The following is a 13346-nucleotide window of genomic DNA, read 5'->3' on the forward strand; positions in this document are numbered from 1 at the left end:
TACCTGCCTCGTCTCCAACTTCCACATGTTTTAGTGCTTAAACAAACATTACCGACTTGTTTATGTTGTTTTCCGCCTCCCCGCATTGTAAATAAACTTCTGAAAGGCTCTGATTCCAGGAAACACGGGGGTTGAGGAGTTGTTGAGTCATTCCCCCTCCCCTCTCCCACTCTGCCGCGGGCCTTTGTGTGAACAAAGGTTAAAGTTCTCTTCACGAGCCTGCTCCCTCCCACCCGGAGTGTGGGGTGCAAAGAAGGTGGTTGTAGTTCCTTACTTTAATCTGAAAGTTTTGGGTACATTACACCACACCCAGTGCCACAAACTCAGAAAACACTTGTGTCCGACTCTACAAAAGAGGAAACGCGGGTTGCCTTTTACAAACATTATCTCGTTTTGCTTCCTGACATTGTCAATTCGACCGTTTTCCATCCCACCATTAAAGCGTGTTATGTTTGCTTGCAAGATGAGTTAACAGGCAGTTGGGTTACCAAAGTAGATATATTAGATACGTCTCAGTACTGCAGTGCGAGGGCGTCTGATAACTTATCCCGATTCATTTTATGGCCTCTTCTGTATTTGGTATTGACCTGAACTGGAGAACAAAAAAGTGTCGGCAGACTGTAGGCTCTGTTCTTAGCAGAAACTTGTCATCATGCAAGCTTGCATTGCTTTGCCATTTCTTTCTCCACCCGGGGACACACTGTTTTGCAGTTTAATATGGTCGAACGTGGCCTAGAGGTTTCAGAACATGTTACATAAGCACCAGCATACCTTGCAAGAGGCTATATATTTTATTTTGCGGTACATAAAATGTTTTGCCCAGAATCGCAGGGGTGGAGCCGACGCCGGGGTTCACACCTGCTTCCCAAGTTACAAAATTGGCAACTCTGGCCTTTAGGCCACATCTCCCCACGATTGTGAGTACTGGTACGCCGTTGTGACTACCGATACCCAGACTTGTGGTTATTTTCTTTTCAGGAGATGAGATCCTTTCCTCCTGCTCCCTCCACTTTTCCTGAGTAGGAGTCACATTATTGGGTTGTGTATAGCTTACTGTTGCAGCATTGTATTGCATTGGTAAGCGTGAAGCGTGTATCTAACTGAGGAACATTGAAACATGATCACCCCTCTAAAAGGGCTGGTATAAGATTAAGAAGGGTGGACTATTTTCTGGTCAGAAAATAGGAGACAATGTTACATCGAAACCGTCTTTGCTTTTCCCTGTGGGTGATAAAGTACATATTAAATGCACTTTGGGCTTAGAAGAAACTTGGATTCAGAGTTTGCTATATAAGAGCAAAATAAACATAAAGTTAGCTAGATTTTTTTAAAGCATTTTTATTTCCTAAGTGCATACAATCACATGCAACACAAGCAGGATAGAAAACAAGCATTGGCATAGCCAATAGGTCTCGCCTTTGGGACCTTATAAGTGTTTCGCTTTCCAGCACAATATCTTTGATGCAACAATATCAACTGTTGCATGGCTAAACACTTATAAGGTCCCAAAGGCGAGACCTATTGGCTATGACAATGCTTGTTTGAACAGGCAGTGGTTGGATCTTCCTGGTCGAGGAACCCGGCAGTATATATGATCTCCCTTCTGCCCTTTCATCTGTCTCCATTGGGATTTGCTGGGTAGCCATTGGGGAGCACTATCATAAGACTCATCATGGATCCCCGGACAGACTCCTACATGGTGTTCGGGAAGGAAGTCATTGGCGCTCTTCTCCTGTCTTAGAATCTTGCCTCTGAGAGATTGTCAAGACATTGGTGGAACACATATAAAATACATGGTGCTAGAAGTTCATCTGCGGTCTCTCCTGGTTCCTCAGCAAGTTCATATTGCTCTGTTTCCGCCCTCCTCATCTTCAGTGTCTTCCTGAGCTGCTCAGTGATGAGGACGAGATGTTTTTTCCATCTGATGCCTCCTGTAGCCAGAAATATATATTAGGGGAGGACTTGGAGCCAGTTATCCCTTCTCTCTCTTCCAACCTCAAGTTTTCACTTGCTGAGGATCAGCCCAGTATGAGTGGGAATTGGTTCAGACAGTTCCAAAGGCCGTCACTTCCAAAGGTACCAGTCACCCCTGCTATAAGGAGCCTTTTGAGGCGGGAATGGAAAGACCCTGAGAGAGTGTCAGAATCACGGCTCATGGGGAGATTGTATCATTTGACGATGGGGGAAACTGAGTTGCCTCAGGTTATCACTCATGACCCCCTGCTTACCAACCTCACTGGGGAACCTTCTCTGGTAACTGAGGATGTGACTTTAAATGATCTGGTGAACAAGGAGGTAGAGATCGCCTCAATAAGAGCTCACGCTGGTTTAAGCCTCGCCATAAGGTCAGAAATATATGCTGCGTAGACTTCCCAGTCTTTAGTTAAAGACTTCCAGCCCATCTAGGAGGGTGAGAGCTTTTTACAGTTATTAGGTCACATGGAGGTGCAGGCAAAAGTTTCTTTTAGACGTGACCTTTGGCATCCGCCAGTTCTGTAGCTGTGAGAAGACGTTTGCATTCGAGAGGTAGGAAGGTGGAAGCAGCACAAAAGTATTGCCTGTTGAGAATACCATTTGGAGGTCGCAGGATCTATGGTGAGAAGTTAGAGAAGGTTCTTAGGAAGTCTTTTAAGAGCCAGAGACATCTGTAGCCATTCCGTCACAAACAGAAATCCTGCAAAGGAAGCAGGAAAAGGAGAGACCAGACTTCCAGTAGAGTAGGTCCCGTTCCCATCATAAGAGTTCTAAAACAAGTAGTGCCTCCTGCTTGTCTGGTAGTAAAAGGATTTTGAAACAGGCCTGATTACCCCAGGTCCCCCCCCCCACTTCCTGTGGGCGGTCGTCGGCTGCAGATCACGAAATATCTAAGAGATGGATGTTTGTCAACTTCGTCCTTCAAGTTGCTTCTCAGGGCTATGTTCTGGAGGTTTCTTCAGAGTTTTAAGAACCACACTTTGTGTACTTTGGCCCATGGTGAGGATAAGGAAAGTAGCCTTGAAGGAAAGCATTACTTCGCTGCTAGAGATCCATAATCGAGGTTCCCTTTCGGGAAAGAGGTGAGCTGCTATTTGAGTGTATTCTTTGTCAGGAAAGCCTCAGGTGACCATCGAATGATCATAGATCTTTGGTCCTTGAACATGTTCATTCCAAAGACCCATTTTAAGATGAACACGCTGCAGAAGGTCATTCCCTAGTTTCTCGGGGGGATTTTGTAATGAAGGTCGACTTTCAGGACGCTTACCTTGAAGTTTCTGTGGCTCCGGTCTCACAGACGCTCCCCAGATTTTCCGGAAGGAACCACCACTGGCAGCTCCGGGTGCTTCCGTTTGGACTGCAGCCCTCTCATCAGGCCTTAACAATAGTTTTTTCTTCAGTGGTAGGTCTCCTCCATTATTACCATATTATAGTCCAGCTGTACCTAGCATTCTGCTCATCCAGGAGCCCTCTAAGCAGAAAGCCCAAGAGGATATAAGTAGGACAGTGAAATCCCTTGAGGAATTTGAGTTCCTAATCAGCCAACCTAAGTCTCTTCTTATTCCTCAGAGCAGCTTCCTCGCTCCAATAGTTAACGAAAGACCTTAAGACCTAGATGTTCAACCAATAGAAACAAGAAGCAGAATCCAGCAGCAGCAGAAAACCCACAGCACCTCGAGACCCTCACGGGTGAAGCAGCTGTGCTGCATACATCCTGATCAATTGATTGACTCCTTCCCAGACAGTTGAATATAGAGGGGCAGTGTTTGACACTTCAAGGAGCAGTCTTTATTCCCAAAGGTAGATGCACCAAGTTGAGAAGGCTTGTTCTGAAGTTATTGGAGAAAACGGATGCTTCGCAGACTGGTAACAGATCCAAGGGAACTTGGCAAGAGGTAAGTGGGCCATTTTTTTTTAAGGGTCCTTCGAATTATAGGAGCATCTTTTTAGTTCTCTTCGCTTTGTTTCTTTTTTCGTAGTCTGCGACATTGGTCTCATCTGTGGCAGGTGATTCGCCACATCCTAGAACATTGTCACCCAGCTCAAGAAGATTACGAACTCCATGTTCAGATATCTCCTCAAGTCAAACATGATCTTCCTTTGTAATTAACCCTTCGATTTATGGAAAAGGGAGCTCCTTTTATCCCAGCCTAAGGATTCCAGCATCTGATGACAGCAGTCCGGGTTGGGGACGGTTTCAGGAGATCAGATAGCTCAGAGTGTCTGGACTTCATCGGAAAGCAGCAATTCATCAAACTGGAACAAGTTGAGAGCTGTTTCAAAAGCTTTACAATTTTTTACGGCCCACCTGAAGGAACAATCTGTGTTGGGTCACGTAGATAACCAAGTAGCAATGCTGTATGTGGATCACCAGTTCGGCGCAGGTTCTCCTTCCCTCCAGGAGTAGGTTCACCTCCTTTGCTCTTGGTTGTGGAGCAATCTTCAGAGCTCATGAGCTGTGCACATTCAACGGGCTCTGAATTCTCATGCAGACTATTCAAGTCAAGCCTTTCCCTCCTCTCAGGGGATTGTGTTAGATCCCCAGTTTTTCAGCAACATTTGTGAGAGATGGGAATTTTCAGAAGTGGACCTGTTTGCCTCTCCCCTGAACTCCCTAGTACCTCAATTCTTCTTGAGGTTTCAGACTCTGGGAGGGTATTAGGGTCGGATACCCTGATGAGTCCTTGACCATGAGGCCTCCTATATGCTTTCCCCCATTCCCTTAATTCCAGGAGTCTTGGCAAGGCTGGTAAGGGAATAAGCAGAGGTGATAGTGATTCTTACCCTTTGGGTTCAGAGACTTTTGTTCCCTCTACTTAGGGCCCTATCCATGGGAGAGAAGTGGCTGCTTCTGCTGACTCCATCTGCCCTGACCTTCCCTGCTCTTCTGTTTTAGACTGTGACCAAATTAAAACTCTCAATTTGGAGGTTGGGAGGTAAGACCTCCTTAATGAGAATCTCTCTTTATCAGTTCCCATTCCCTCCCTATACTCATCAAGGAGGTCATCCACCTATAGGTCCTATGGCATCCCTCATGGGACCTCCCCTTGGTCCTTTCTCAGCTACAGAAGAAACTGTATGGACCATTAGAGGAAGTATCTGTGGAATACCTCACCCTGAAAGTGTTCTTCTTGGTAGCCATCACCACTAGGCCTGGGCGGTGAACTCTGTTCCATTGGCAGAGTTTTATGCACTCTGCTGTCAAGTTGGCGAGTGCGAGCGAGGAAAATCTACCTCCCAGTGAGATTTCTCAACGCAGTCAGACGGATTTCTCAACCTGATCAGTCGCGGATGGTCGTGACCGCTCGCATTGAGAAACATTCCATTTGTGTTCAGAAAGCTTGAGTAGAAAATCTACTCAAGCGGCAGAAAGGAATCAGCGCCCTTTTGCGCTGCGCATGGTGCCATTCGTGCTGATTTTACAGCATGGGACAAGCACCAGACGCTGAAAATCAACGTGAACAGGCTGACCAAACGCACTCCGCTGCTTGCGGGGCTCCACATAGTGCAGCATAGTTTTTTGGTCACTTTATGGAGTTCCACATAGCGGAACTCCGCCCAGGCCTTATCACCACCACTATACAACTAGGGGAGCTCAATAATCTGCTATGCTGTCACCCTTATTTGAGAATATTCAATAATACGGTAATTCTGTCACTTGCCAAAAATCAATCCGGCAATTCACAGGAACCAGTAGATAGTTCTGCCTGTGATACAGCAGGGAGCTACTGAGTCTAACCCCCTTGGTGCAACTTTTGGATGTAATTAGAAAACCCCCTGATATTTACCATTCTAGATCATCTGGATTTTGACATTTTGATAGCCTCTTTTGGCCCCGTGAAGAAGGGAGAAAAATCTTCTTTCTCCAACCTAGCCAAATGGGTGAAAACGGTTATCTTTTCAGCTTATCTGGCAGAGAGTAAAGATATACCAGGAGCGATAAAGGCCACCGGTACCCGAGAGATGGCGTCTTTGTGGGGTGATTTGACCTGAGTTTCTGTTAGGGACATATGCAGAGCTGCAACATGGTCTTCTTCTACCTTTCTCTCTTATTACATATTTAGGGTCAGATTACAAGTACTGTGGTCCATTCAACCACCGTACCCGTGGTGGTGGTCCGTCGACTGCCACACTGCGGGACCTACTGCAGTACTACGCTTGTGGCTATCGGATCGCCACAAGACCACTGGCACAGCCGGGATGAAGGATCCCGCTAGGCCGGCGGTCTTTCACTGGCAGGAATATGTTGGCGGTGCCGCAGCCGACACGGCTGAGAATATTCCGATTTGCCATTTCACCACCCATTCCATGGTGGTGAACCCACCATGAAAAGGGTGACAGAATGGCAACAAAGTGGGCCCCTACAGGGCCCCCTGCTGGATTTGGGACTGGGGTTTCATGCATGGATTTGTACCTGCCTCTTCCTGCATGGTGTGGCATGCATGCCACACCATGCAGGATGGTGCAGTTGGCGCTCTGAGAGCGGCGAACTGCCTGTTAGGCTCTTTTATGAGCCTGACAGACTGCCGCTCTCAGGCTGCCGCAGGACCGCCTGCCAGACCAGAAAAAAACTCCTGATCTGGTGAGCGGTCACACCACGGGTTTGGCAGTCTCACTACGGACGGCGTGTTGCACCATCTGCTGTGGGACCGCCAAACTTGTAATTAGTCCCTAAATGTTGCTCAGGGTTCAGAGCTGTCTTTTTACTCGCAGATACTAAAGGGTTCTATGCATAAAAGCCCTATTTTTTCTGTTCCTTTACCTTCTTAGATCGGTGATGTGTCTCTTTAAATTCCTTTGGCAGTTTATGGTCTGAGAACTAGAAGGGGGTTCAACTTGCAATATTAAGAGATGTTTAGGATTGAATGGCAATAAATTCTTCCCTCATGTTTGTGATCCTGTGCATTCTTTATAGGGTTGCTGAAAGGCTTTTGCTTTGGCATACCTCAAGAAGTAAGGAATGGCAATGTTCTTTACTCCTATTCTTCCTTACTCATCCCATTATTTCTGACCTTCTCGTCCCACCCTGCTCTTTCATCAGCACTTTTTCTGGGCCTAATATGGAAAGAGGCAGCGATAGGGAAAGGGAAGGGTGTTATAAAACAAGGGAAAACAGCTTTGCCGTATTGACTGCTGGGAAGTAAATGGGCACAGTCACACAAGAAGTAAGTAATAGGACGAATAAGGAACGAAATGAGTAATGAAGATTACCGGTAAGTTATCCGAGCATCCGTGCTTAATTTGTAGAAAGATAAGTGCAAAGGCCCTTGTCAGTAGTCCATGGTAGCTTCCACCTCCCATTGCCCCTGCTGGCGCTGCCAATAGCAGCAAAAAGACAGCTACTAACCATCTCAATCCTATAAGTGTGTTTTCCAGCTTATTTCAGTGCCCCAAAAATATACGAATGGCTTGGTCGGCAGGTATATGTCATTTTAAAGCATGTTGAACTGATAAACAACCGCTGGTGTGCTCATCCCTAAATTAGACAAATAGTGCCACCATGTGGCAGACTGTTATAAGTGCCGGTAGTGACAATTAAGTGCTGTGCCGAGCACCGGAAACCACTGGCTCAAATTGAGCGCTGCTGAGTATTTGTCTCCATCTCATACTTGCCGGTTCTTTTCATCCCTGCTTTCTCTCTTTGTCACTGTTTTTCTACATTGTTTTGCTCCTTCTTGCTCTTCTGCCTTTCCCTCTCTCGGTCTAAGTATAATGCTAAAAATTAAGTCCCACTCCTCTAAAATGACTGTCCATACCCACCACCTGCAGCCACTAGCACACATTTCAGTACTGACCTGTTACTGCTGCATTACTCAACCCTTCTGGAGCCTCTGCTCCTTCCATTTTTCCCAGACAATGTAATATGCTCTGCTTCTAAAAGTTGTTGGGATGGGGGATGCTTCACAAAATTCGAAGCCTGGTGCACATCATGAAGCCCCTCATCCCTTAAGAAAGGAAATAATTCCCATATTATTCCCTGCATGTCTGTGCATATGATTACGCTGTTTTGTCACACGTATTTGTTAGAAACAAAGGGGCATATTTACAAGCCCTCGCGGCCACCAAATCATCCCTATTATTGACGCTCCTGTGGCGCAACGCTATTTTCCATATTTACAAGGTGGTGTTAGCCACTTTGTGTGGCTTAACGCCACCTTGTAAATGTGGCCTTTTCTGCCGGAGTCCTCTACGGCAAAGAGGCGTGTAATGGGTGTTGCTGTCGGTGTTCCACCGTAACAACTATTGCTTTTTGACATTGCCCCAGATTTACAAGGCTGAGGCAAAAGCTAACGCTATGGAATACCAGGCGTTAAAATGGTGGGACGAGGAAAAATTATTAATTTCTCCTCTTTTTTTGTACTATGCATGTGTGGTGCATTGTGCAGCACACTTAGAAGGTGCTAATCACCATTATTGATTGTTTCTGTGCAGGAAGGTGTCTCTTCCTTCACATAAACAATCGTCCCTTGCAGGATGGAGTAGGGTGCCTGAGCTCGTGCTAGGCAGCTTTCTTGCACCAGTGCTAGGGGAAACACAGGGGTTCGCCGTATTCTTGTGAATATGGTGCATCCCTCCATTTTGAAAGTGTCCAAAAGTGGCACTGCCAAATTTGGATACAGCTCCGCACTCTGAAATTTTATTGTAAATATGCCCCCCAGTCATTTAACGAGAACCAGCTGCAAGGGGTTCAAACTATGCACTGAGATAAAGTCACACTGAGCAGCAGGTAACATATCAGATTTACTCACAATAGCTTAGAATGTGACCTTTCACAATAGTAATACTTGGGTGAATGTCTGTTTATTAGTACACTTGCTCTAAATGTTTTAGTGCACCACCTTTCACTGGCATGAAATAAAGACACACACACACACACACACACCACACACACACACACCACACACACACACACGAGTTCCTCGGGCCATGTGGCAGCCCGATTGGTTGGACACATTAGCCATGCTGAATCGTAATTAACTTGTGCTTTTTCTGCTGGTGTTGTTTTCAGCCACCCCTTGGAAGCAGCAGAGCCCACGTTGCAGGGCAGCCAGGACTCTTGTTTTCTAATCAATTTCCTCTCCGGTTCCATTAAAGACCGTGGCGCTGCGCTTAGTCGCTGTCCCGGTGATTTTGATTGCTGTGTCTGAGGGCTGCTGGCGGTGATTTGATTCAGCACTTTCAGCGCTGGAGAGGGACCAGAAAATGATGGGTTTGTTGTTTTAGGAATCGATTCCAGAAAATGAAAAATGCATCCTTAAAGGGAGCAGAATGAGGCGAGCGAGGGTCGTGGAACTCACAAACTCGCAGAGCCGCATTTAAGAGAAGATTCACTGGACCTCGGTCCTCTGCACCCACCCAGTGCCACATATGCTGCCTAGGAGTGCCACCTGGCACTAAGGAGTGCCACCTGGCACTATGTCATCAGGACACCAATGGCCTTGTTTACTATATTTTGGTGCAGCGCAGCGCAGCGCAGTGCAGCGCAGTGCAGCGCAGCAAGCCTGCTGCGCTCCCATTCATCGAAATAAAAGGGCAGTAATGTGCCCCATCTACAGGATACGGTTCATTCCTGTCCTTCTCCCAACACCCTTGCGTCATGGTGCAAGGGTGCCTGTGTTGCAAGGATGATTGTTTATGTGCAGGAAAGGACACCTTCCTGCACATAAACAATCATTAAAGGCGATTTGCTCCTTCTACGTGTGCTGCAAAATGCCGCACACATAGAAAGAACAAAATGGGAGACAAAATAGGAGTTTTTCTCCTCGTTGCTCCACTCCTGCGCCTCCACAAGAGGCATAGGATTCTGACACATTCCCACTTGTATTCAACACTTTGCAAATTTGGGAATTTGTCAGGTTCCATGAATGTTGCATGGAAACACTCAAAGCAACACACATGGAACGCCCCTTTCACGAGTAATGCATGAATGGGGTCCATATTAACAAATCATGAAAATTCACGCAGGGGGACTTTACGTGGCCTTGTAAATATGGCCAGGCACACTGCGCCGGCGGTGCATCTCAAAAAGTGATGCACCGGCAGCGCAACGGGATTGTAAATAAAGCCCTAAGTTTACAGTAATGAGCCTTTCTGCTGCATCTCATCATCAAGTAACTTTTTGTAAACTTACTTCAATGCCCTCAATTGACAAATTCTGAGCCCTCATAATGCCAAAGACAACATTATTCCAAAGATGGGCCTTGTAAAGTGAATGCTGCCCGCAACCCAACAAGAGTTTACAAAGGGTATGGCAATTAAAAATCCCACTATCAGTGCTTAATGAGAGCAGGTGGGTGCGGGGGGGGGGGGGGTACTGGCACTTGTTTTTCGAGGCCAGCACTTTTTTTTTCATTAGACTTTCCGCCAGAGCAAGAGGGAGAAAAGCACAAGACAAGGAATGGAAGAGGAAGACAAAGATGGAAAAACTGTGACAACAAGAGAAAGCAAAGATGAGAAAGAAGTAGGGGTGGGCGTCACTTGCATAAGTCAGTGTAATCATGCTGAATTGTGTAAAAATTCTGTGAGATTACGGGAATCAAATGAAAAGTATGACAAGAGTCATTCTGCATTTGGCACTATTTCCTTAGCTCAACAATGCCCCCTGGCACCCACTACGGATGCAAGGATACATTTTGCTCCAAGAAAGTGCGCTAAAAGCAACAGACCATGAACTGCGGTGCGAGCAGTCGCACTCGCTCGCTAAATAAGCTTTTGTTGTAGAAGTTTTCCTCAACTCACTCCCGACATTGGGCACTAGTTTCTTGATGCAAAATGCACCCTTGCGTCCAAAATGGAGATGAGGCTGGATCTTGCACTAAGAAAATAGCGCTAAATGCAAAATCACATGAATCGCATCATGAGCAGCCGCTGACACTTGTTAAATGTGTTGTTTCTGTGCTAAATCCACCCACAGTTTACTCTTACTTACACAAGACGCAGCAATCCCATGATTATCAGTGATTACTTGTCAAAGAGTAACGCAGAATTACCGAAATTACACTTATTACACTGGCGCAATTAAAATTACTCTCAGGCCTAGAAAGAAACAGCAAGAGTGAGATAATGGGGCAGGGAGTGTCTGGTGGGGAATAAAAGAGGCATGAGGTGGAATCAACACTACGCAGCCTTGGAATGCAGCACCCTCAATATTCGTAGTGCGGCCACGGGACTTAGGGTCCCGGGACTTACTGTTTTACAAATGAATCACTACACACTATAAAGCAACTTGCGCCACGACAACAAACTACACAGTACCACACTAAATCACATCTTCCAAAGCACATCACACCATGCCACAAAATAGACCATCATATGTCAGCTCACTAATCAAATCACAACTTAGCAGACCTTCAGTTGCACACACAGCTCCACACCATTGTGCATCACCTAACACCACACTATATTACACCACAATAAATTGTACAATTTATCATGACAAGAAGCCAGGCCACACACCATACAACACATCACACTGTACAGCACCACATTACACTACAGAACATCCCACACACCACATCACACTACTAACATTTCAAGTTACACCATGCCATATAACATACCCAACATCATCCCACTGTACTACACCTTGCCAAATTATATGCCACTATATCCCACCACATTATGCAACACACCATATTACCTCTCATCATTCTACATCACACCAACTTTAGTTATCCTTCATTACAGCGACCATACCACACTTTGCTACAGCAAACTACAAAGTACCACAGCATAACATCACATGGCACAACACAGTGTACCAGACCATATCTCACCATTCCTCGCCACAGCACCATTCAAAACATGAGCCTTCATAACGTCACAATGTACCACACCATCCAATACCACAAGAAACTGTGCCACACCCTACCGCACCACCTGTATACCATCAATTCACCTCCCCTTACTACACCACAAAGCACCATACTTTACCACATCACATCACGCTATATCATACCCAACCAAAATATACTACACCATATTAAACCACACTCCATAGTACAACACATCTTACCCAACTACACTGATCTCACCATACCACAAAGAACCACCTTATATCACATCACACCACATGAGACTGTACAACTACATCCAACCCCACACCTCACCACACCATTCAACACATCATACATATCACCCTACATCAGACCACACTGTAGCACTCTATGAAACACCACATTTCATCATACCATATCTCACTATACCGCACCACACCACACCACAACCTACCTTGCAACAAAATGACACACCATCCATTTTAATGCTGTATTAGTCTTTACAACCCCACTGCAGACACTCATTACCCACTGCAAAGTACGCATTGCAAGGTAGTGAGTGGCTAGAGAAGGACTGTGGGAGGCAGAAAGGCCCCCACATGCCCCAATATTTCTATGAAAAGTAGAATGATAAACTATTTATGGACTTACTTTACTATTTACTTCTGGGTCCTACTGGATGAACCTGAATGGCTTCTTTTCTGAGAGACCTGTGTATTTTACAGCAATATTTGTGGTGGCCATACCTTACTGTATTTCAGGGTCAGGGTGGCTGGATAACCCATACTCCTCATACTTTCTGCTCAAATCATGCACTTGCACCACATCCCACTGGTCCAGTTGGCAGTTGCAGGGTGCCACTGTCTAGCTGTCATACACACCCTGGTCTCAACATCACGCAATACCAGTAAGAGCTATGGAGCAGCATTCGACTCTGGACACTTGACAATAAGTGCTGACAGCAAGGACGGGTCACTCTGGGAGACCCGTGAATCTAAAGACAATGGCACAGGCAGCGCACTTCACCAACAGTGCCAAGGGCACAAGTACTCATCCCTCTCGGGAGCCTGAATATAAAGTTAAACCAGATTGGTCGCACACTGCTACACCTACCAGGCGTGTTCCCCCAATGAAAATGGTCCCTGAAGGTCAGCGTCGGCGGATACACCTATGCTCGAGTGTGAATGCAAGTATGCGTGGCGTGTGCCATCCCTGGACACGTATTTCGAGGTAGTTGCCTCTCGTCAGCAGGGAGTAGGAAAATGTGTGGGGTTGCTGTGTAAGCTGCTAAAATCGTTATCAGGTCTAGTACCTCTCGTAGCGCGCAGGTGCGTAACCATGAGTCCGTCGACTCCACCGGCTCAAGGGAGCCTGAATATAAAGTTAAACCAGATTGGTCGCACACTGCTACACCTACCAGGCGTGTTCCCCCAATGAAAATGGTCCCTGAAGGTCAGCGTCGGCGGATACACCTATGCTCGAGTGTGAATGCAAGTATGCGTGGCGTGTGCCATCCCTGGACACGTGTTTCGAGGTAGTTGCCTCTCGTCAGCAGGGAGTAGGAAAATGTGTGGGGTTGCTGTGTAAGCTGCTAAA

The sequence above is a fragment of the Triturus cristatus genome, chromosome 11 (genome assembly GCF_964204655.1).
Source record: "Triturus cristatus chromosome 11, aTriCri1.1, whole genome shotgun sequence".
Classification (NCBI taxonomy): Eukaryota; Metazoa; Chordata; class Amphibia; order Caudata; family Salamandridae; genus Triturus; species Triturus cristatus.